The sequence below is a fragment of the Cucumis sativus genome, chromosome 5, assembly GCF_000004075.3.
Source record: "Cucumis sativus cultivar 9930 chromosome 5, Cucumber_9930_V3, whole genome shotgun sequence".
Classification (NCBI taxonomy): Eukaryota; Viridiplantae; Streptophyta; class Magnoliopsida; order Cucurbitales; family Cucurbitaceae; genus Cucumis; species Cucumis sativus.
In genome coordinates, this window is record NC_026659.2 from 17,733,433 (window position 1) to 17,755,114 (window position 21,682).

The 21,682-nt window shown below is 32.7% G+C and overlaps 1 long non-coding RNA gene across 2 annotated transcripts; it reads right to left on the bottom strand.

Annotated features, from left to right (window-relative positions):
* Positions 1-852: 852 nt before the first annotated feature.
* On the bottom strand, positions 853-2,396 carry LOC116403979. Of its 2 annotated transcripts, XR_004216913.1 has the most exons (4): positions 2,024-2,396; positions 1,822-1,899; positions 1,687-1,736; positions 853-904 (listed from the first exon to the last, which is right to left on the bottom strand). It is a non-coding gene; the product is annotated as an uncharacterized LOC116403979 (long non-coding RNA). The 2 variants fall into 2 exon arrangements; XR_004216912.1 differs by lacking the exon at positions 853-904 and having other exon boundaries at positions 1,544-1,736; positions 2,024-2,377.
* Positions 2,397-21,682: the final 19,286 nt, after the last annotated feature.

A 21,682-nucleotide genomic window follows, 5' to 3' on the forward strand; every position in this document is an offset into this window, starting at 1 on the left:
TCCAGAAGGCGTGCTTTAATTGTAGCCAATCGAGACACTTTGCTAGAAAGTGTCCTAACTTGGGAATTCAATATAGTTTGCCAATCATATCACAATTCGTCAATCAGCCTCACCACCAGAGAAACTGAAGCTGGACCTAGTGGAGTTAGAGGACCTGGAAGTCCTAAGACACAAGGAAAGATTTGTGTTATGAAAAAAGATGAGGCCAAAAATAACTCTCATGTGATCACAGGTTAGTTGATGATCTGTAATTCTCTTGCTATTGTATTATTTGATTATAGAGCCACACATTCTTTTATTTTATTATTGTATTTTAAGTCCTTGAACCAAAAAATAAAACCCATAGAAAGTAGATTTTTAATTAGCACACCTTCAAGCAAAGTGTTTTTAATAGAATCAATGTATAAAGATTATGAAGTGAAAATTGCAATTGTCGCGTTGAAAGCTGACTTCCTTACTTAATACCATGCAAAATTAGATTGATCCAATAAGGAGGTAGTACTAAAGGAGCCTGGAAAATTTGAAATCAAATTTCTAGGCTAGAAGAAAGCTGAATTGGCAGGAATTATATATGTACTTAAGGCGAGGAAGTTACTAAGAAGGAGCATGCCTGTAATGACCCAACTTTTCTAGGTAAGTCGAGGTCGTTAATTTTTGACAAAAGACTTTGGTTGATACAAAATGAAACGTAAGTCAATTTAAAAACAATTTATGTCAGGCCTGATTTTCAAATGTTCAAGAAAACTTAAAAATAACACTATTTACAAATAAAAGTTTGTAAACTAAGTTTTAGTACATCTTAAACCTCAAAAGAAACCATAAGCGGAAGCAAAATGACACATTTCCTATGGCAATCACGCTTCCTTCCTGCCCCTCGCCGATTTGCCACCTTTATTTCCTTTGCCTGAAAATTAAACATAAGAAGGGTGAGTATAACAATACTCAGTAAGAGACCCTCTACTGGTCTCGTCAGGGGAAAATAAATTGTTAAAGTTCTATTGGGACACCCTGTACAGTCGCAGTCTTGTGATCCCGTAGGATACACATCTCAGTCTAACGCCCTGAGGGACGTACACATCAGTCTAACGACCCGAGGGACGTACATATCAGTCTAACGTCCCGAGGGACGTACATATCAGTCTAGTGTTCTGCAGAAACACATATCAGTCAAATGCTCCCGAAGGTGCACAATAAATTGGTGATCCCGTGGGACACCTACAAGGTAAACATCCCAATACAATCTAACAATTTATCCCCTCATTCCATTCAACCCATCTTTCAGTTACTTCAAGTCACAAAGTTCTTTCTTTCAACATCCTAACAGTCAACTTATTTTACTACAGTCATATGTCTGTCAATAATATGCTAATACATCAGTCAATCCACTATACAGTCAATGCACCCCTCAGTTCTCCAGCACACAGTCATACTTTAGCATAATCATACACCCAATCTAAACGAGAATCACAAGTTCATATCTACATCTCATACCAACACAATCTACAATCTTCGTCCTGTCCACATACACACACTTATATATATGTTCCATGACAATCACGATATACATTCGACGTTAAGTCAACTTCAATTCATATGCATTCATATATATTTTCAGTCAAACCACAGTATACATTCAACACACATACAGTTCACAATCACAATTGAGTCCAGTAGAAAATCCCTTACCTCGATTTCTATGCAAATTCTTCAATCTACTAAATCCAATGAATCAAATCCTAAACATAATCAATCATAAAATCAACATCGTTCTAAATAGTTTCAACCTTTCAAATTACTCCATATGTAAATTCCACAACTTACCGAAATACTGGCGAACTGAACCCTCAACAATTCACAAATTGGTTGTGAATTTAAGTGATCCAAAGTTACCTTTCACACCTTCAAGAATAATTTATCAAATTAGTCAATTAACTCATCCGTAACGTTTGAACACCTTGAAAACATCACAACCCATACTTAAATTGTTTTGGAAACGACTACAATTTCATAACTTCAATCTTACCAACAAAACTTCGACGGAGACAGAGACGATTAGGACGGGGCACGGCGACGCAGATCTGGGTAACGGCGCGGAGACAGAGGTCGCGCGGCGGTGGGTAGAGGGTCACACGGCGCTGGGCGGAGGGTCACGCGGTGCTGGGCAGAGAACAGAGGAGAAAGGAGAGGGGAAGACAGCCGGCGGTTACATGTTCACGCGACGACCTTACTTGAACAGTGATGGCGGCCGACGGTTGCAGCGGCGGTTTTGGCTTCAACGGACGGAAGGGAAAAGATGAAGAAGAAAAGAGGGATGGGTTTTCGTTTTCGGCTTGGTCTAACCGTCAACGTCGAACGAAAGAGGAAGAAAAGAGAAGAAGGGGCGGCAGTTGCTGGCTGCGAACGGAAGGAGAAGAGAGGGATGGGCGGCGGTTGCTGGCTGCGAACGGAAGGAGAACGGAAGGAAGAAGAGAAAAGAGAAAGGAAAAGAGAAGAGAACGGGGGGGGGGGGGGGGGGGGAGGGGCGCGAGGGAGAGAAAAAGAGATTTTTTTCTTTTTTTTTTTCTTCTTTCTTTCTTTATTTTTTCTTTTTCCTTTTTATTTAAATTAAATATAAATAAATAAATAAATATATATATATATAAAATAAAAAACAAAATATATATATATATATACCTTTGGGGCATTACAATGCCGCCTACTTGGCACATGTGATAGATAGCCAAGCAGCGAAAAGTGATCCAAGTAAGGCCTATAGTCTATGAATATTTGGATGTATTTTTAGAGGAAATGAATGGTTTACTTCCAAAGATAGAGATTTTAAGGAATCAAAGTCTATAGCAGAAGATTTTACAAAATCATCCCTCAATTTAATTTAATCAAATATTATCAAGGAATGGTGGACAACCATTGCACCAAAAATATGTATTGGTAGTTTCCACACGCGCAAAAAGTTATATATTTCTTTTCAATTTTCCTTTTTTTTTAAATGTATCTTCACAGTAACTCTTGCCATCGAACAACACGAACTTACACACTCGATTACAAGATTAAAATGTCGAAAAGAACATGCCTTTACATCAATCAAATTAATGAAAAACTGTAATATAAGGTACCAAAATCGAAAACATTTATTTTGCAAACCACATTCATAATAAAAAAAAAATCACCTAACTAATGCAAATTTTAAATTTGGCAATTAAAATTTGAAATGACTCTAATACCAATTGAAAGGATAAAAGCTCATGATAGAGGAAGATTTTACAGAACTATCCATCTGCTACATCGTACTTCCTCCCCTGGCGTTTGATTCACCAATCACCACTGTTGCTACTGCTAAGAAGGCGTGTCTTATGAAGTATTCGGTTTGTAATCCTCGATTCCTGACGAGGTAAGTTGATTTATCGTTGAATGAACAATTCCTTCATTTGTAAGATTTGTAAGATTTTCATTCGAAACAGCTCGTCAATTTTTGTTGGCTTTTTGGCCCTTAATCTCAAATTAATTTATTTTAATTATTCAATTAATTTATGTTTTGATGATAACAAATCTGATTTTTTTTATTGACAATTTTATTAATTTGAATAGACCATATCGTAGAGCTTAGAAAAATGATTCTAACGCCTCTTGAATCACCTAAATCGAAGTTCAAATGAAGAAAATATTGCTAAAAGAAGCTTAACGAAAAAATACCCGAGATGGTGACGTGGCGACCAAGCATTCAATTTGAACCAATTAGAGAAAGCCACTTGGAGCAATGAAGAAGTAACAAATGTGGCTTTTTGTTATGTTTTATTGGCTTTTATAAAGAAAATGAATTTAAAAGGAAAATGATATTAATATTATTATTTTTTCTTGTGTCTAACGGCTAGTTTTTTTAAAAGAGGGTGGAGTTGCTTTATTAATTTCTTTTTAAACAAAGTATTTTGAAAAGATATATTATTATATTATTATTTGTATTGTGTCTAACGGCTAATTAAGTTTAAATCTCAACCATTCATTTTTCTTTTACTTATATCTAATGACCCAAATGATTTTGAATTTATCTTTCCTCTCTTTTTAAATACTTCACATTTACACAAGATCACAACATCTTTACAATCCTCAAGCAAAAAGCCAACATTGTTATTCTCTCTAAAGCTTCCAATTTTTATTCTTTTTCATCTTATTCTTGAGAGCTTCTTATTGTATTGTGAGGATTAAATTTGTGAGCTTCAAATTGTATACTCACTCTTTTAGAAAGTTTTCTTTTGTGTGATTTAAAAACTTCAACATATTTGTAACGGTTGGATCCTAACCCGTGGAAAGGATCGGGTTTGCTCTTGAACCCGAAAAAGGAGCAAGAATCGGTTCGGCTCAAATCCGTGGAAAGAGTCTAAAGAAGATTTTCAATCAAAATCCCAAGAGGTGCTTGAGAAAGTGGATGTAGGTTGAGTTTAACCGAACCACTAAAAAATTACGGTGTCTTCTTCTCTAACTCTTTTCTAATTATTTTTTAATTTAATTTTAGTTACATATTCTTATTGGTTGAGTTTGATTGCATACTTCCATTCATATCTTTTTATCAATCTTGTTATTTAACAAAGTTTACAAAGTTCTTTATTTAAATATTAAAAAAATATCTAATTAGTTTATTTTACTTTTTATTTGTCAAAAAGTTTATTTAAACCCTATTTACCCCCCTCTAGGGTTGCCATACCGATCCAACAATTTTTTCAATAATTCAATATAACATAACGAATGTTTGTAGGTGAGATTAATATGGTAAGATTGGGAATTTGCAGAATGGTATATGACAATAATTTAAGTGGTTCAATTCCAAGGGAGTTGGGGATATTAACAAATTTGAAATGTTTGTTTCTATACAATAACTACTTATCTGGGCCTTTACCATCTCTATTGGGAAATTTGAGTTCTTTGTTATTCATGTAAGTACTTTTAAAAAATGGTAATTTTTTTAGGTTGAAAACACAAAGGGCTTTTAACTTTATGTAATTATATGCCTTCAATTTTAATATCAGTGAAGCACAAGGCAACAATTTTAGTGGGATATTCCAACATCGTTTGGGGCTTTGACATCTTTGAAGAGATTGTAAGTCTTTGTATTTTCTTAATTAAGTTTAAAATTCAATTAAACCAAACTCTTTCTTCCCTAATTCGTTGATCAACTTAATTAATTAATTATAAGTTTTACAGAAGATTAGACAATAACAATCTTAGTGGTAACATCTCTTTCACTGTTCTAACACTAGTTGAGTTTGTCAATCTTCAGCTTTTGTTAGTTTCCTTAATTCTCATTTACTTTCTTCAAGGAACTAAAATAAATCAAATATGTTAAATAACCAAGCAACTATCACATGTTGTTGTTCATTTCAAAATTGGTGGATAGTGTGGCAACATGTCTCCTAGGTCATCATCAACACATTTACTTTTTGTGATGGCATAACAACAACCGACCATCGTGCATCAACATGATATGTCACACAGAATACTTGTCTCCCATGCGTGGTAATAATGAATGAATTTGAAGTGTGTCTGATTCAGCTACGGTTAACCCGCGTATAATTAAAATCGTCCCTTCAAACACCAGTCTTATTTTCAACCTAATTGTATATGAAAAGTACAACATTAAACGTATTGTAGCTGAGTTCCCAAATCTCTTGAATCGTCCTATAGAAAGATATGTCACCAACAATCGGATTTTTATCCTTTGCACTAGACACTTGCATTGGCGTTGCGACTAACATAACTTCAATGTTTTGAACAGCTTGATAGTCATCACGGGACTTCGGTTTGGTAACAAGTTCCATTAATCATATACCCCTCATACGTCATTAAACTAGGGTGTGGCCCATGTGCAAGCCAACGTATTGTGTTTTAGACAATCTTTTCTTCTTGTAAATCACTCATAACCTATTGAAGAAGAGGATAGTCAGTCGTTCTAACTGTTCATCAATAAGAAGAAAACATAAATGCAATTCGATATTTCAGTTACCTAATCTCGTATCCATGCACCGAAGGATCAATTATGTTCAAGTTGCAGCCACTGTTCATTTTTTGCTCTTCTTTGGTTTTCTATTTTCAACTGGTTTAAATGTTGTCTACAAAATATGTCATACATTAACTTCATGCCTTGTGAGGGGTAAATTAAGGGCAATGTATAATCAAAGGAACGCCTACGCTAAGTATGGGTGAACTTCTTCGGTGTTCTGTAAAATATGAAGATGTGTTTACTTCAATTGTTGCACATCTGGTCGAACGTACGATCATACTGACAGTGGCCTACCGCTATGTCTGTCTTCCATTGAATTGAGTGACCCAAAACCAATAGGATCTAATCCAGAAAGAAACTTTGAACATAATTCAACAGCCTCCTCACATATTTGTGCTTCTGCAATGCATCCTTCCGGTCCAGTTCTATTACCAACATAACTTTTCAAGACTTTCATGCATTGTTTAAATGGGTACATCCACCTCAAATATACAGGTTCACAAAGCTTTATTTCTCTCACGAGGTGAACGACAAAATGAACCATAATTGTAAAAAATGATGGTGGAAAGTACTTCTCAATATTGTACAAAGTCATAACTATATCTTCTTGCAATGCATCAAGCTCTGAGACAAAAAAAATTTTAGTGCAAATTGCATTGAAGAAGAACAATCTACTGATAGTGTACTTCATATTCTTCGGTAGGACTGAGCGATTGCAATTGGAAGCAGTTGTTGCATTAAAACATGATAGTCATGTGATTTAAGGCCGGACAATTTTAAATCATCCAAAGAGAGACACGACTTCTAATATTTGATAAATACCCTTCTGGAACTTTAATATCATACAAAGTCTTACAAAAACTGATACTTCTCTTGTCTTGACAATATATAGCATGTTGTGGGAATGTAAGTTCTATTACCTGTAAACGTTGGTGTCAATTCTGGTCTAATTTTTATTTCAACTAAATCTAGTCTAATATTCATCCCATCTTTACATTTTCCTGGTATATCAAGCAACGTGTCTGCTATGTTCATGCATACATTCTTTTCAGTATGCATTACATCTAGACAATGACATATGTGCAAGTGTTTCCAATATGGTAGTTCAAAAAATTCAGATCTTCTTTTCCAATAGTCATTGCTACATTGATTATGCAATTTCTTACCACACTTATTCCCACATGAAAATACCATGTCTTTCAATTTAAAGTACATGACCTCTCCCAACAGAGGTTCTGGCAAATACTTCTTGTCTCTCATGTATGAGTTTTTTTTCCCATATTGTAGTCTTATTGAAATAGTCTCCTCTCCACATATTGGACAAGCCATTTATCCTTGCACACTACAACCGCATAGATTACCGTATGCTGAAAAATTAATGATCGTCCACAATAAGATAGGTTGCAATGTGAAATATTCTTTTTTATATGCATCAAAACATTGAACTCCAACTTCCCACAACATTTTGAGGTCACCAATCAAATGTGTTAAGTACGTGTTGTTATCGTATCCCGGTTGCTTTGAACCTGATATTATCATTGTCAACATTAAATATTTCCTTTTCATACACAACCATGATGGAAGGTTGTATATTGTAGTAATAATAGACTAACAACTCTAGGTCCTCAATAGACTTCCAAATGGGTTAATTCCATCAGTGGACAAACTCAAACGAAGATTGGCCACATGTGATCAATCAACCTCAATTATGGTGCGTCAGTCGAGTGTCTCAAAATACCATCAATTTTTCTATTGATTGCATGTCAATGAAAGTTCTTAGCATTCTCAAATCTCTGGAACATTCTTACAAATCTTGGAACTATTGAGAAGTACCACATATGCTTGGCAGCCACTCCAATTTTTTCATTGTTTGAGTTTTTAGCAATCTTCCATCTTGACAAACCACACTTAGGGCATTTTTTCATGTTTTCATACTCTTTTCTATACAAACAACAGTCATTAGCACATGCATCGATCTTTTGGTAACTCATTCCTGAGACACCTAGTGTTTTCTTCGCTTCGTTTAAGGAACTTGAAATTTCATTGTTTTCAGGTAAGAGATCGCTTATTATGGACAATAATTCTGAGAAGCTGGAATTACTCTAACCATACCCAACATTTAAGTTGTACAATCTCATGAGTGATAACAACTTGATGAATTTCTTAAATCCTAGGTATAAGGGTTTCTTTGCATCATCAAACATAGTATAAAAGGTATTGGATGCATTAGAAGATTGTTCGTGAACGGAATGAATCATATTAACTATATTAAATAAATCATCATTTTCGTCATGTTCGTTCACTGTATTTTCCATTATGTTGGTAACGTTCTCTGAGTTCAAATCTTTACCATGTCAAAACCATACCTTGTAACTTTTATCAATGTCGTGGGCATACAAATGATACCGAACTGTTTGAGACCGAATTGTTTGAGACATCCTTAAGTAAACGATTCACGCAATTCAAACATGAACATCTAATTAAATTAGAACCTTTGGCATGACTCAAACCAAATTGAATGAACCTTTCAACTCCTAAATCATATTCTCTAGACATCATGTTTTCTATCATCCATGACTTGTCCATTATATAGATGTATAAAGATTCAATCTTCTATACTAGCTACTAAATAAACTTGATTACAAAAAAGATATTCGCCAACAGCTTAAGGAAATCAATGTGTAATTACATCCTATAGTACACTGATTTCATATACAAACATGAGAATTTCTTAACCCTTTGCTTCATTAAGGTTTCAAAAAACATGGAAAAAAGAATTCAAATCAAATAAGTCCATCCATATGCTTAATAAATGAACTTGATGTATTTTACACTTTCGTTTTTATAAGTTTGTCGTAAATTACTATGCGTCTATTTAGCATGGAACAAGTTATAAGTGAATATAGCTTTTGAATATAGGTGAAAAAAGACTACTTTGACAATTCAAACACTTCATTTGCAACAACTTATAAAGATGTATTTGAAAATTATAAAACCAATTCAAATGAGAATTACACTTTTGTGATGAAAACTATTTGTAAGGTGCTTTAGTCTAATAACTTTGATTAAATATTTCAAACATATATATTTTGAAGGTTGCTGATAGAATATCAAAATCAAATCAAACACATACTATGAAAACAACAGACTCAACCTTAAAGAAAATCAATTTAATTGTTACTAAGAGTAAAGTTTAGAAAGCTTCATTAGACATATACATTCTAAAAACAAATCAAACATACCATTAACAATAACAGTAACAAATTTTTAAACTAAACAATTATTTGATTAAACCATTTTTTTCTTCACATACAAATTCAGTAGCTATGGCTTCTTTTATGAACAAATAAACGTAGACGATAAGAAATTTCAGCTCAACCCATATTTCAAATAAAGGTAATGACCCAATGTACACTATCTAAAACTCCTCAACCCTGTCAGAAATTTCAAGAGAAATTCACCGTTTCTTTTAGGAATTTTACTTACCCAGATAACAGAAAATCAAAAATTAAAAAAGAAAAAATGGGAAGAACTTAAACTCACAAAACAAACCCAGAAAATAGAAAGACACCTAGTTTGGGACATGAAGTTGCAGAAAGAGTTAGAGAGAACAACATCACAAAGAGAGAAAAAGAGAGAAGGAACATAAGCTTACCGACAAATGAGGTAACGACCACAATTTGAACTTTAAAGAGATTAAAGAGGTTTGGAGATGACAGGCACGAATTGAAAAGGTTGAGGCAAAGGATGTTTCATCGTTCGAAAGAGAAGGTTGTGGCAGCGCTGGATTGAAGCACGAGGGGGTGGTAATGGTGATGAGGTCGAAAGATGATCGGATTGGAGATACCTTTCTTTGTGAGAGAATTGGAAAAATGAAGGGTTTTAGATTTGGGGAAAGTGTTATCTTTTTTATATTAAAAATTTGTAATTTTAATAAAAAATAATAAATTATTTTATGTTTTTTCTATGACATCAAATAACTGTCACAAAAAGTGTTATTCGAAAAATTCCATCTTTTTTCGCCAAAAACGCAAATTTTTTCTAATTTGTGAAAACTTTTTCTTTTCCCTCTCATTTTGTGAGATACACAACTATCATAGTAGACGATTTTTGTTGTAATGAACACATGTGATAAAATACCTCATACATGTGTTTTATGGTGCGGAATGTCTTATATTTATTATGTGATATAGAATAAGATATTCTATTCTTGTTGTGTGATCTGGAATAGAATGTCTCATACTTATTGTGTGATCTGGTAAGAAATGTTCTTTACTTACTATGAGATTCGATATTGGAAGACAAGTTATGTATCATGAAAATGATGAAAACTTGTCAAATGCTTTGGGACTACTCCGCATAACTACAACTTGACAAAAAAAGTGTGGTAAACGCTTGAGCTAAAGAAATGATACAAAGGTTTAATTAATATGCAGAATGATTCTGCGAGACAATGATGAGATTATAGGAATGAATGTATTAGAGGGTACAAAGTTATGCATGTGAGACAATGTAAGCTTTGGAGAACAAAAGTTGTTTCACTTATGCGTGTTAGAGTCTTTTATGTTGATATATATATATATATATATATATGTTATAACATTTTACGTAGAAACTCATTGATGGCTTTGACAACATATATATCAATAGCTTGGTAAACGTAGGCATGGTAACATTGAAATTAGTCAATTTGACGTAATGGAATATTAAAGTTAGAACCTACCTTCTTATTTTAGGAGTAGGCATATAACGTGAGAAGTCAATAGCAAACAAAACAGCGTACCAACAAAAAGATAACTCAAGATCTATATTAGGATAAGCTTGCCTCAAACTGGCATTAGTGTACTATTAAGATAGACTATTACGGATACATATATACATATTGTAAGGCTTTAATTTTCATGTATGCCCAAATTAAATGGAGGAACCCTTACGGAGAAGATTGGGCAAAGAAGCCACACCTTCTTTGATGGTGGTCCTACACATGATAAAAGTAAGTTCTCTTCTTTCTTTTACTTTCACTTTACAAAATGTAAAAGAAAATAAAGATAAAAAAATAAATATTACATTTGTTTTTCTTTTTCTTTACTCCTCATGCATATATTGTACATGAAGAAGAAGAATGCAAAATGTACTTGGTTCGACCAAATATGCTTACATCCACATGAAAAATCTCTTTTCTTGAACATTCTTAAGATGAGTACTATATTTTCTTTTAGATTTTTTTCCCTTTTATTTTTGTATGAGATGTAAAGAAAGTAAAATTATATATTTTATGATATACTTTATATAAATGTATTTACATCAAAGAAAATAACAGATTTAAACCTAAAACATTAGAGTTTTAAAGGGACACAGCCACTATACCAAATCTAGAATTTAGTAAAGAAAACGCATTATTTGGATATATTGTAATTTCACACTTCAAAACTAATATTAAAATACAAAAACTGCGAATGTGAAAGTGCCCCGACCCCTTAATAGATCCGCCCATGAATGTATGTAGTTATATATATTATATACAATGTATATATTATATACACTGTATATATGTTTGCCATAGATTATTTACCTTTGTTTTCTTTACCAGAATACCTTTGAATACAATGATTAAAAAGGTGCGACACAAGGTGAATGACCTCATTTAGAGGTCAAAAATATTGTTGTGAGTATAACTTCTAATAAACAATTGATCTTAGAACAATTACTCAAATTATTCGTGGAAAACTGAAAATCTAATACAATACTTGCTTAAAATGATATTGTTTCAACTATTCTTTAGAAAATAGATAAAATGTGCTCATATATAGATTTCATCATAAAACCTAAACTTGGGACTATGGCTTGAAATCATTCATAGAAATCATGTATTATTCATAAAATTAGATTCAAACATAAAAACATAATCATATACAGATAAAAGTTTATAAATATATTTTGTCATTCACAACCTTAAGCTAATTTCATGATGTGTAAACTAAACCTATTTTCTCTTGGTCGGTCAAACAAACCAAAACAGAAGGTTAGAACCTTATATAGTCTTTTTGTATGTTTATACTAAACTCAATATGACAGATGAAGGATGACCTTCATCAATTCTAAACTTAGGTATAAAAGAGCATTTCACAGTTTTCCAACATTTGTAGGTTTCACAATCTAACTTTAAATCATCATAAATTTCACAATGCATGACCAAAATTAATGTTCTTTATAGCAAACTCTTTATTGATAAATCCTCTACAACTTACTTGAATAAAGAAAAACCAAAATTCTCAACAAATTGTTACAAAAATCGTCCGTAACCGAGATAGTTCAAAATCGGGTCTTTGCTAACCCCTAACCTTTTTTTAGACTTACTTCTAAGTCATTTTTGCCTCCGAATTTTTTCATGAAATGTTTAGAAAATTTAATAAGATTTTCAACCATACTTAATAGAGCTTCTAACTCGCTCTGTACAATCTGAAAAACTCAAAAACCCAAAGGCTTCACAATTTCGCACATCAAACTGTGACCTGAACGAGGTACACGACTTCGCCTATTTTTAAAACCCTAAAATCCATTCATTCTGCCTTCATTTTCATTTCGAAACCTTTTTTTCCTTCCTCTCTTAATTTTTCCTCTTCCTCTTTTTCGTTCTGCCTTCATCTTTCTTTCCTCTTCCTTCATCTTTCCTTTCCTCTTCCTTCATCTTTCCTTTCCTCTTCCTTCATCTTTTCTCTTCCTATTTCATTCTCACTCCCAATTTCAAATTTTCTCTTCCTCTCTTCACTTTTCCTCTTCTATTTTGTTCATCCATTTTTCCTTTTCGTTATAAAGGTTTGTTTTTTTAAAAATCGTGGACCGGTTACACGATTTTGTTGTTAAAATTATTTTATTTTATTATTGTTTGATAAAATAATTTAATTTTTGTTGTAGGCTTCTTAAATCCTTCATTGTCTCCTTCATCTTCATAAGGTATGTTTATTCTAACCCTAATTTTATTCAGATTTTTTATTTTATTTTCTTATTTTGTGGAAAAAAATTGTTTGAATTTAGTTATATTTTTTTAATTTAGTTATTTTTTTATTTATGTTATATTTCTTGAATTTTGTTATATTTTTTTAATTTTGTTATATATTTTTTAATTTAGTTATTTTTTTTAATTTAGTTATTTTTTTAATTAATTTATTTTTTTAACCTTAATAATAATAATAATAATAATAATAATAAAATTTTTATTAAAAAAATAATTATTAATAAAAATAAAAAAGGAAAACCTAATTAATGAACATTTAATGTACTTTTTTTCTTTCTTTAATTTTAACGATTATTTGACTAATAATAATAATAATGATTTGACTAATAATAAAATAATAAAAAAAATAACAATAATAATAATAATAATTTGACTAATAATAATAATCATGATATAAAAATAACAAAAATAATAATGACTTGACTAATAAGAATAATAATAAAAATAATAATAATAAAATAATAATGATTTAACTAATAATAATAATAATAATAATATGACTAATACGAATAATCGAAATAATAAAAATAATAAAAATAAAAATAATAATGATTTGATTAATAAAAATAATAAAAAATATTAATGAATTGATCAATAAAAATAAAAATAATAATGATTTAATTAATAAAAATAATAAAAAATAATAATGATTTGATCAATAAAAATAAAAATAATAATGATTTGATCAATAAAAATAAAAATAATAATGATTTGATTAATAAAAATAATAAAAAAATAATAATGATTTGATTAATAAAAAATAAAATAATAATAATAATAATAATAATAATAATAAAATAATAATGAGAATAAAAAAGTTATAATAATAGTGAATAAGAATAAAAATAAAAATAATAAAAACAAAAAATAATAATAATAAGAAAAAAAATAAATAATAATGATTTGATTAATAATAATAAGAAAAATAATAATAAAACTAATAAATAATAAAAATAATAATTGTAATAATAATAAGAATAAAAATAAAAATAAAAATAATAATAATTATTTGAAAATATAATAATTAATAAAACCTAAAAAAAAAAAAAAACCAAAACCAAATCATATTTAACTAAATAAAAATTCAAAAGTAAACCCTACATTACTAATAAAATAAATAGATACATTAAACTGATGATCGTTTTCATATTTAACAGCTAATTAAATATGTCGTTACGACCTGAAGATTTAGTTATTCTTGAACCTGGTAATGATGGAGAGTGATATAGATGTAGAAGTCGATGAACTATTTGGTAATGAAGAAATTATAGAGGAAGAGAATGAAATGATCTCGTCCGATATATTTACACAAATAGATTGAGACATTGCGAATTCTGTTTGTGAACAAGGCTCTACAATGACAAATAGAAATGTATCTGTTGACACATCTTGTTTAATACAGAAGGGAGTGATCTTTGACTCTAAGGAAGATCTTCTGTTGGCTGTTAAGAGGTATTGTGTGACAAAACACTATAAAATTGTTGTAGTCGAATCAAACCAACATTTATGGAATATTCGATGCAAACAGTTGGGTAATGGCTGCAACTGGAGGTTACGTGCTATGAAGCGTAAGAGCCACGAATTGTTTGAAATAACCAAGCTCCAAGGAGAGCACTCGTGTCTGTACTCAAATTTAACACAAGGTCACTCATAGCTAGATTCAAATTTCATGAGTGTTCAAATTCAAAACATGGTGAAAGCTAATCCTATTATTACTGTGCCTGTGCTTGTGGAAATCATAAAACAACAATACGGTTACAGTGTTAAGTATGGACGAGTTTGGCAAGCGAAGAAAAAAGCTTTGATAATAGTTTTTGGTGATTGGGAGAAATCATATAATGAGCTTCCATACTGGTTGAGTGTCGTACATTATAATCCAAGAACTCGAGTTGATTGGTTTTTTCTTCCATCCGATGTACCAAGTACAACCATTTTTGGAAAGGTTTTCTAGTCATTTGGTTCTGTAATAGAAGGGACATGTTCTTGCAATAAGTGGCAGTCGTTTAAGATTTCGTGTTCGCATGTAATTGCAGTTTGTAATTATATGCACTTGACATACGTACCATACATTGATGAATGCTACTTGTTATCGACATTCAAACGTTGTTATGACAGTCACTTCCATCCAATCTAACACTCAGATTATTGGCCAGAGATATCATTCACTGAAGTTCGCCCCAATGCAGACTTACTTAAAGGACCCGGTCGACCAAGAACTACAAGGATCCAAAATGAAATGGATTGGAAAGAGTCTAATGGGAAGATTCCCACTGCGAGAGAAAAGGAGTCAATCAATCAGATGCACGGTCTGTAAAGTAGAAGGACATAACAAACGTACTTGTCCTCAACGTGCTTCTTCTTCTTCAAGACACTAATATGTAATTATTAATGCATGACTTCTGTGTAATTGTTTGATGTATATCTTAGTCTTTGATGAATAAGTTTAATTATAATATATTGATATGTAAAATTAACAACTTAAATTTATAATATTGTAATCATGTAATGAAATTTGGGTCAATTGATCCTCATAGTATTTCGATATTTTTTAGGTTATTTGCATAATGGAACCTGGGCCGAGTGATCCTACACAGCTATATCTACAACCATCATTCACAGTCTATATAGGAGGCCTCCTCCACAGTTGTTTTGAGTTGTCGACGAAGAGAGGCAGCATCTCAGCGCACGATCCCATTCAATGAGCGTATTGTACCATATTTAGAGGCTGCTGGATTTCTAGGGGCTTCCCAGATAGGATTTATGCAGTTGGACTAGCATTTGATTACTGCTCTAGTCGAGCGTTGGAGACGAGAGACCCACGAATTTCATATGCCTTGTGGGGAATGCACGATCACCCTACAAGATGTTGAAGTTCAGTTAGGGTTGCCTGTGGATGGTGAGCCTGTGGTAGGGTCGTTATTATATGACTGGAAGGCACTCTGTGAGGATTACTTGGGAGTTCGTCCACCTGAAATGAAAGGTCAACGGTTGAGCCTTCCTTGGTTGGCAGAACAGTTCATAGAATTGCCACCGGATGCTGATGTAGTGAGCGTTCAAAGATACGCTCGTGCATACATTATGCAGTTAATTGGAGGCTTTCTATTTGCAGACAAATCAAACACCCTGGTCCACTGTATGTTCCTCTCGCTTTTAATTAATTTTGACCAGGCTGGTACGTATGCTTGGGGCGCTGCATGCCTCGCATGGTTGTATAGGGAATTGTGTCGAGCGAGTAATGCACGATCTTTGATGGAGTGGCCCATTAATATTGTTACAAGTATGGGCGTATGACAGATTTCCTATTATGGCACCACAAGTACCAATTGAGGTGTCAGTTGGTCGACCTTTGAGTTTCAGGTATTTTATTTTATATATATATATATATATATATATATATATTATTTTAGTAAATTTTGCAGGGTTTATAACTTATTAATGATTCATTTCTCACATTAGATGGAGCAGTGTTATACCATTGTCAGAACTGTCAGCAAATATGTTGATCACCTATCTAATGTTTTTTGATCGGTTGATCAACTCTCAGATAGTAAAATATTATACCAATATTGCGTACACATGTTTTTTGTTGTTTCCTTATGTTCGTTTTTTTTAACAGATTAATTGGACACCATACACGTCCCACATTATGACATTGCTTCCACATCAATGTCATAACGGTTAAGCGATGTGGACATATGTGGGTCCTATGATTTGCTTTCATCTCGTTGAGAAGCATCAAGCAGATCGTGTATTGCGACAGTTCCATATGCTACAAATGCCACCAGAGATTTGCTTCACGGATCAGGGCCTACACCAAATTGATTTAAGAGGCAAGCATGGTCAAAATTGGAGTAGGATTCATGTGGAGCATATACCAATGTGGCATTCACGAAATAATTTTTCTGTCGAAGCAGAAGCAACACAGGAGCCGACAGTATTAGATAACTATTTTTCCTAGTACACGTCGATTACCAGATGCTTCATGACACCTGATGGTGCTTACTGTTATCGCATGGTAATAATTTTAATATGATTTATAAATTTAATACAAGCATGAACATTTTTTAATTATATTATTTACAATCGTTCATAATAATTTTGTTGAAGACGTACGTCGAGTCTCCATGGAAAACAATTTTGAAATTTTTAGACCAGTGTATGACGAAGTCATGGGAGATATAGACCAACATTTTCAGCGGACTCGACGTTTAAATATTGCCGACACAAATCGTAGACGCATTCGACGGCGACGACGACGACAAGGTGATGATGTCGTAGAGGGAGATGAGGAAAATTCTTAAGTTGTATAATTTAAGTGTTTTTAAATTTTGCTAGAACTTATTCAAGTTGTATAAATTAAAAATTGGACTTTTTAAAATTAATTATAAATTAGAAGTTGCTAATACGTGATTTAGACGTAGGAGTACTCTTAACAATATGAAAATAAAATATTCTTTTTAAAAATAGAGAACCAAGTATTAAAAAAAATGTTCAGAACATTTTTTCTCGATCTATCTTAATTCAAAAGATTTCCGTAAACCATCAGCTTAAGAACCTCGAGCCTTAGTCATCTTATCTGACTTGTTGACAAGATTGAACCAGGTGAGCCTCTTGTAACAAGTTTTACAAGATATCGACCTATTTCTATGAAAAATGTAAGATATGTTTAACCTAAGTGAGCATGCATTTAATCTTCGTTATTGATTTTAAAAGTCTAATTTATTTTATAACACTTATAAAAACTTTTAGACATAATCAATCATTTTATCAATATATAACCTTAGTGGGAGGGTTGTTCATTAGCCTGATCGCTATTTGGGTTTAATTGAAACTCAAGTCGTCATACCTGACGATGGCATAGAGGATCCATTAACCTATAAACTGGCAATGAAAGATGTAGATCGTGACCAATGGATCAAAGCCATGGACCTTGAAATGGAGTCTATGTACTTTAATTCTGTCTGGACTCTAGTAGATCAACCAAATGATGTAAGACCTATTGGTTGTAAATGGATCTACAAGAGAAAACGAGACCAAGCCGGTAAAGTACAGACTTTTCAAGCTCGACTTGTGGCAAAGGGTTATACCCAGAGAGAGGGAGTAGACTATGAGAAAACTTTCTCTCCCGTTGCCATGTTAAAGTCAATTAGAATACTCTTATCCATCGCCACTTTTTATGATTATGAAATTTGGCAGATGGATGTCAAGACAACTTTTTTGAATGGTAATCTTGAAGAGAGTATCTATATGTCTCAACCAGAGGGGTTTATAGAACAAGATCAAGAACAAAAGGTTTGTAAGCTTAAAAAATCCATTTATGGATTAAAACAAGCTTCTAGATCCTGGAATATAAGATTTGATACTGCGATCAAATCTTATGGCTTTGAACAAAATGTTGACGAGCCTTGTGTTTACAAAAAGGTCGTCAATTCCATTATAGCATTTTTAGTCTTATATGTAGATGATATTCTACTTATTGGAAATGACGTAGGATATCTTACTGATATCAAGAAATGGCTAGCTATGCAATTTCAAATGAAAGATCTGGGAGATGCACAATACGTTCTCGGAATCCAAATTGTTCGAAACCGTAAGAACAAAACACTAGCCATGTCTCAAGCATCTTACATAGACAAAATGTTGTCTAGATATAAAATGCAGAATTCCAAAAAGGGTCTGCTGTCGTACAGATATGGAATTCATTTGTCAAAGGAACAATGTCCTAAGACACCTCAAGAAGTTGAGGATATGAGAAATATTCCCTATGCTTCCGCTGTTGGAAGTTTAATGTATGCAATGTTATGTACTAGACCTGACATTTGCTACTCAGTAGGGATGGTCAGTAGGTATCAATCCAATCCTGGACGTGATCACTGGACAGCCGTTAAAAACATTCTAAAATATCTTCGAAGAACAAAAGACTACATGCTCATGTATGGTACAAAGGATCTGATCCTTACTGGATACACTGATTCAGATTTCCAAACTGATAAAGATGCTAGAAAGTCTACATCAGGATCAATATTTACTCTAAATGGAGGAGCAGTAGTTTGGAGAAGCATAAAGCAAACTTGTATAGCTGATTCCACAATGGAAGCTGAATACGTAGCGGCTTGTGAAGCAGCAAAAGAAGTAGTATGGCTAAGAAAATTCTTGACAGATTTGGAAGTCGTTCCAAATATGCATCTACCAATCACTTTATACTGTGACAACAGTGGTGCAGTTGCAAATTCAAGAGAACCTAGAAGCCATAAAAGAGGAAAGCATATTGAACGCAAGTACCATCTTATCAGGGAAATTGTACATCGTGGTGACGTTGTAGTAACCCAGATTTCTTCTCAGCAAAACATTGCTGATCCTTTTACAAAAGCCCTCACGGCTAAAGTGTTTGAGGGTCACCTACACAGTTTAGGTCTACGATGTTTGTAAACTAGGACAAGTGGGAGACTTATTGGCCATGTGCCCTAGTTATATTCTCTCATATACCACTAGGAATTTTAGTCCAAGTGGGAGTTTGTTGGAATTTTTTGTCCTAAAACTCGTAGTTTGTAAATCATATTCTGTTTCAATAAAGTTGTTATTGAGAAATTAAATATTATAATCCTAAATCCAATAAACCAAATTCCAAGTCTATGTTTTGAATAAACTTAAACTTTACGTGTAAACATAAACATGGATCAAGTTCGAGTATATATAGCCTAAATAGTCTATAGTATATGAATAAAGGTTGGGCGCCTTATTTAGAGAAACTATGAATGCGGCCCACTTTGTAGTACAAACGAGGTGATCCTGAATCGTTCATGTAGAGACATGAAAGTGGGGGCATCCTATGTAAAATGTTTACATAAGACTGAACCATGAATTAGTCATTTTTACGTTATAACACCGTTTACTGTTTAAAACTGATGATCTCGATTATTGATGACCTAGGTAACTTAATCTTAATCCTGAGTTAACTGTGAACTCCTGTTCACACCAGATTATCCTTAGATCTGCATAGGTGAGGGCAAGTCATCAGCGTTGGCCCAATAAGCCTCCCATTTCAGGAGTAAGATCGGGTGGATAGCTGGGAACATAGGGTACAAGATGAAATCCACTCCTACCCGCTTTAGTGTTAGTAGATAGGTTGTTCTCTTAAGCACTAAATCCAAGTCTTGAACAAGGGGCCCCAGCCTCTCATTGACCCGAGAAGGATTAAGTTTATAGGTTGAAACTTAAACCAATTGTTCAATAGTGGATTAGTGGGACTTAAGGAGCAAGATGTAATCTTGGGGGTAAAACGGTATTTTGACCCAACCAAGATTACGAGCAACCTGTGAAGGATTAACTTACTGATTATGGTTTTATCAAATGGACACAAATATATCTATAGTGAGGGGAGTGCAACTACGAGACTTTAGTGGAATGACCCGTTAGTTAACGAATGTTGATTAACTCGGTCTAAAAGAGTTCAGCTAGTTAATCTTGAATCGTTGGAGCCCATGATCTATAGGTCCATTAGGTTCCGCTGCTAACTCATATGGATTAAACTTAGAACAGTGTGATGAAATAAGTCGAATTGGGAGAAGAAAGAGAAACCGACAAATATAGTGATATATTCGTCAGTCTTCTAATTAGAAATAGAGCTTTATGTTTTACATACTATAAGTATGATTGCGGATTCATGCTCGGGAGGTTGGAATTAGTCAAGACGGACAAAATGGTAAAAAGTCAAAATATTGACTTTTGACTAAGAAAAGTCAAAGTTTGACTTTTGACTTGAAATATCTAATGACCATTTTACCCTTGGGCTAAGTTAGTGTGAAAATCCAACATTTTGTTAGATAATCCCACTAACTCTTAGTGGGATATGTGGCTATATGAGATACAGACACCTAGCCCACTAAGTTCCACTAATTGTTAGTGGAACATTAAGTGTTGAGATTTGGCAAATTAATTACATGCATTTTTGCATGTAATTAGGTTATAAATAGGAGAGTTTTCAAATGGTTGAAGACTTTTGCCTTTTTTTTATTATCCTCCAACATCTCAACAAAAGAAAAAAATTTCTACCTTCCAATTCCATTTTATCTCCATTTTATCTCCATTTCTTTCTACACCAAATTGGGTCCCACAACCCGGTTCTTTGTCCAAGAGGATAGTAGTTGAGTACTAGTGGTGGTCTCGGTTTGAATTGACAAGAAGGTATCAAAGTTTTTTGAAAGCTTCAAAGGTAATATTTCCTAAAACCCTAACTTGATTAGTTTAGGGTCACATGTTAATTGTGGCAATTAGAGTAGAAATTCAATTCTTTTTTCCGCTGTGCATGTCTTAGTTCTATCAAAATAATAATAATAAACTCTTATTTTTCTTCTTATTTAGCCTCACATTTAAAATTTAGATAAAAGGTTGCTAAAATTCTAATATACCAACAAATCAAAATACAGACCGGAAACTTAAAATAAATATAAGATTTTCTAAAATTGAAAAAGTTATTAAGAATTAAAATGTAAGATTTTCTAAACTTCACGTGAGGAAGAGATTTATAAAAATCCAAAATTTATTTGTAAAAAAATCAAATACACGTTAGAAGAGATTTCTTTAAAATATATATATATATCAAATTTTATAACAAAGATCTTTTTTAAAAAAAACATCATATTTTATTTCTAACTTATATGTACTTCACATTAATAAAA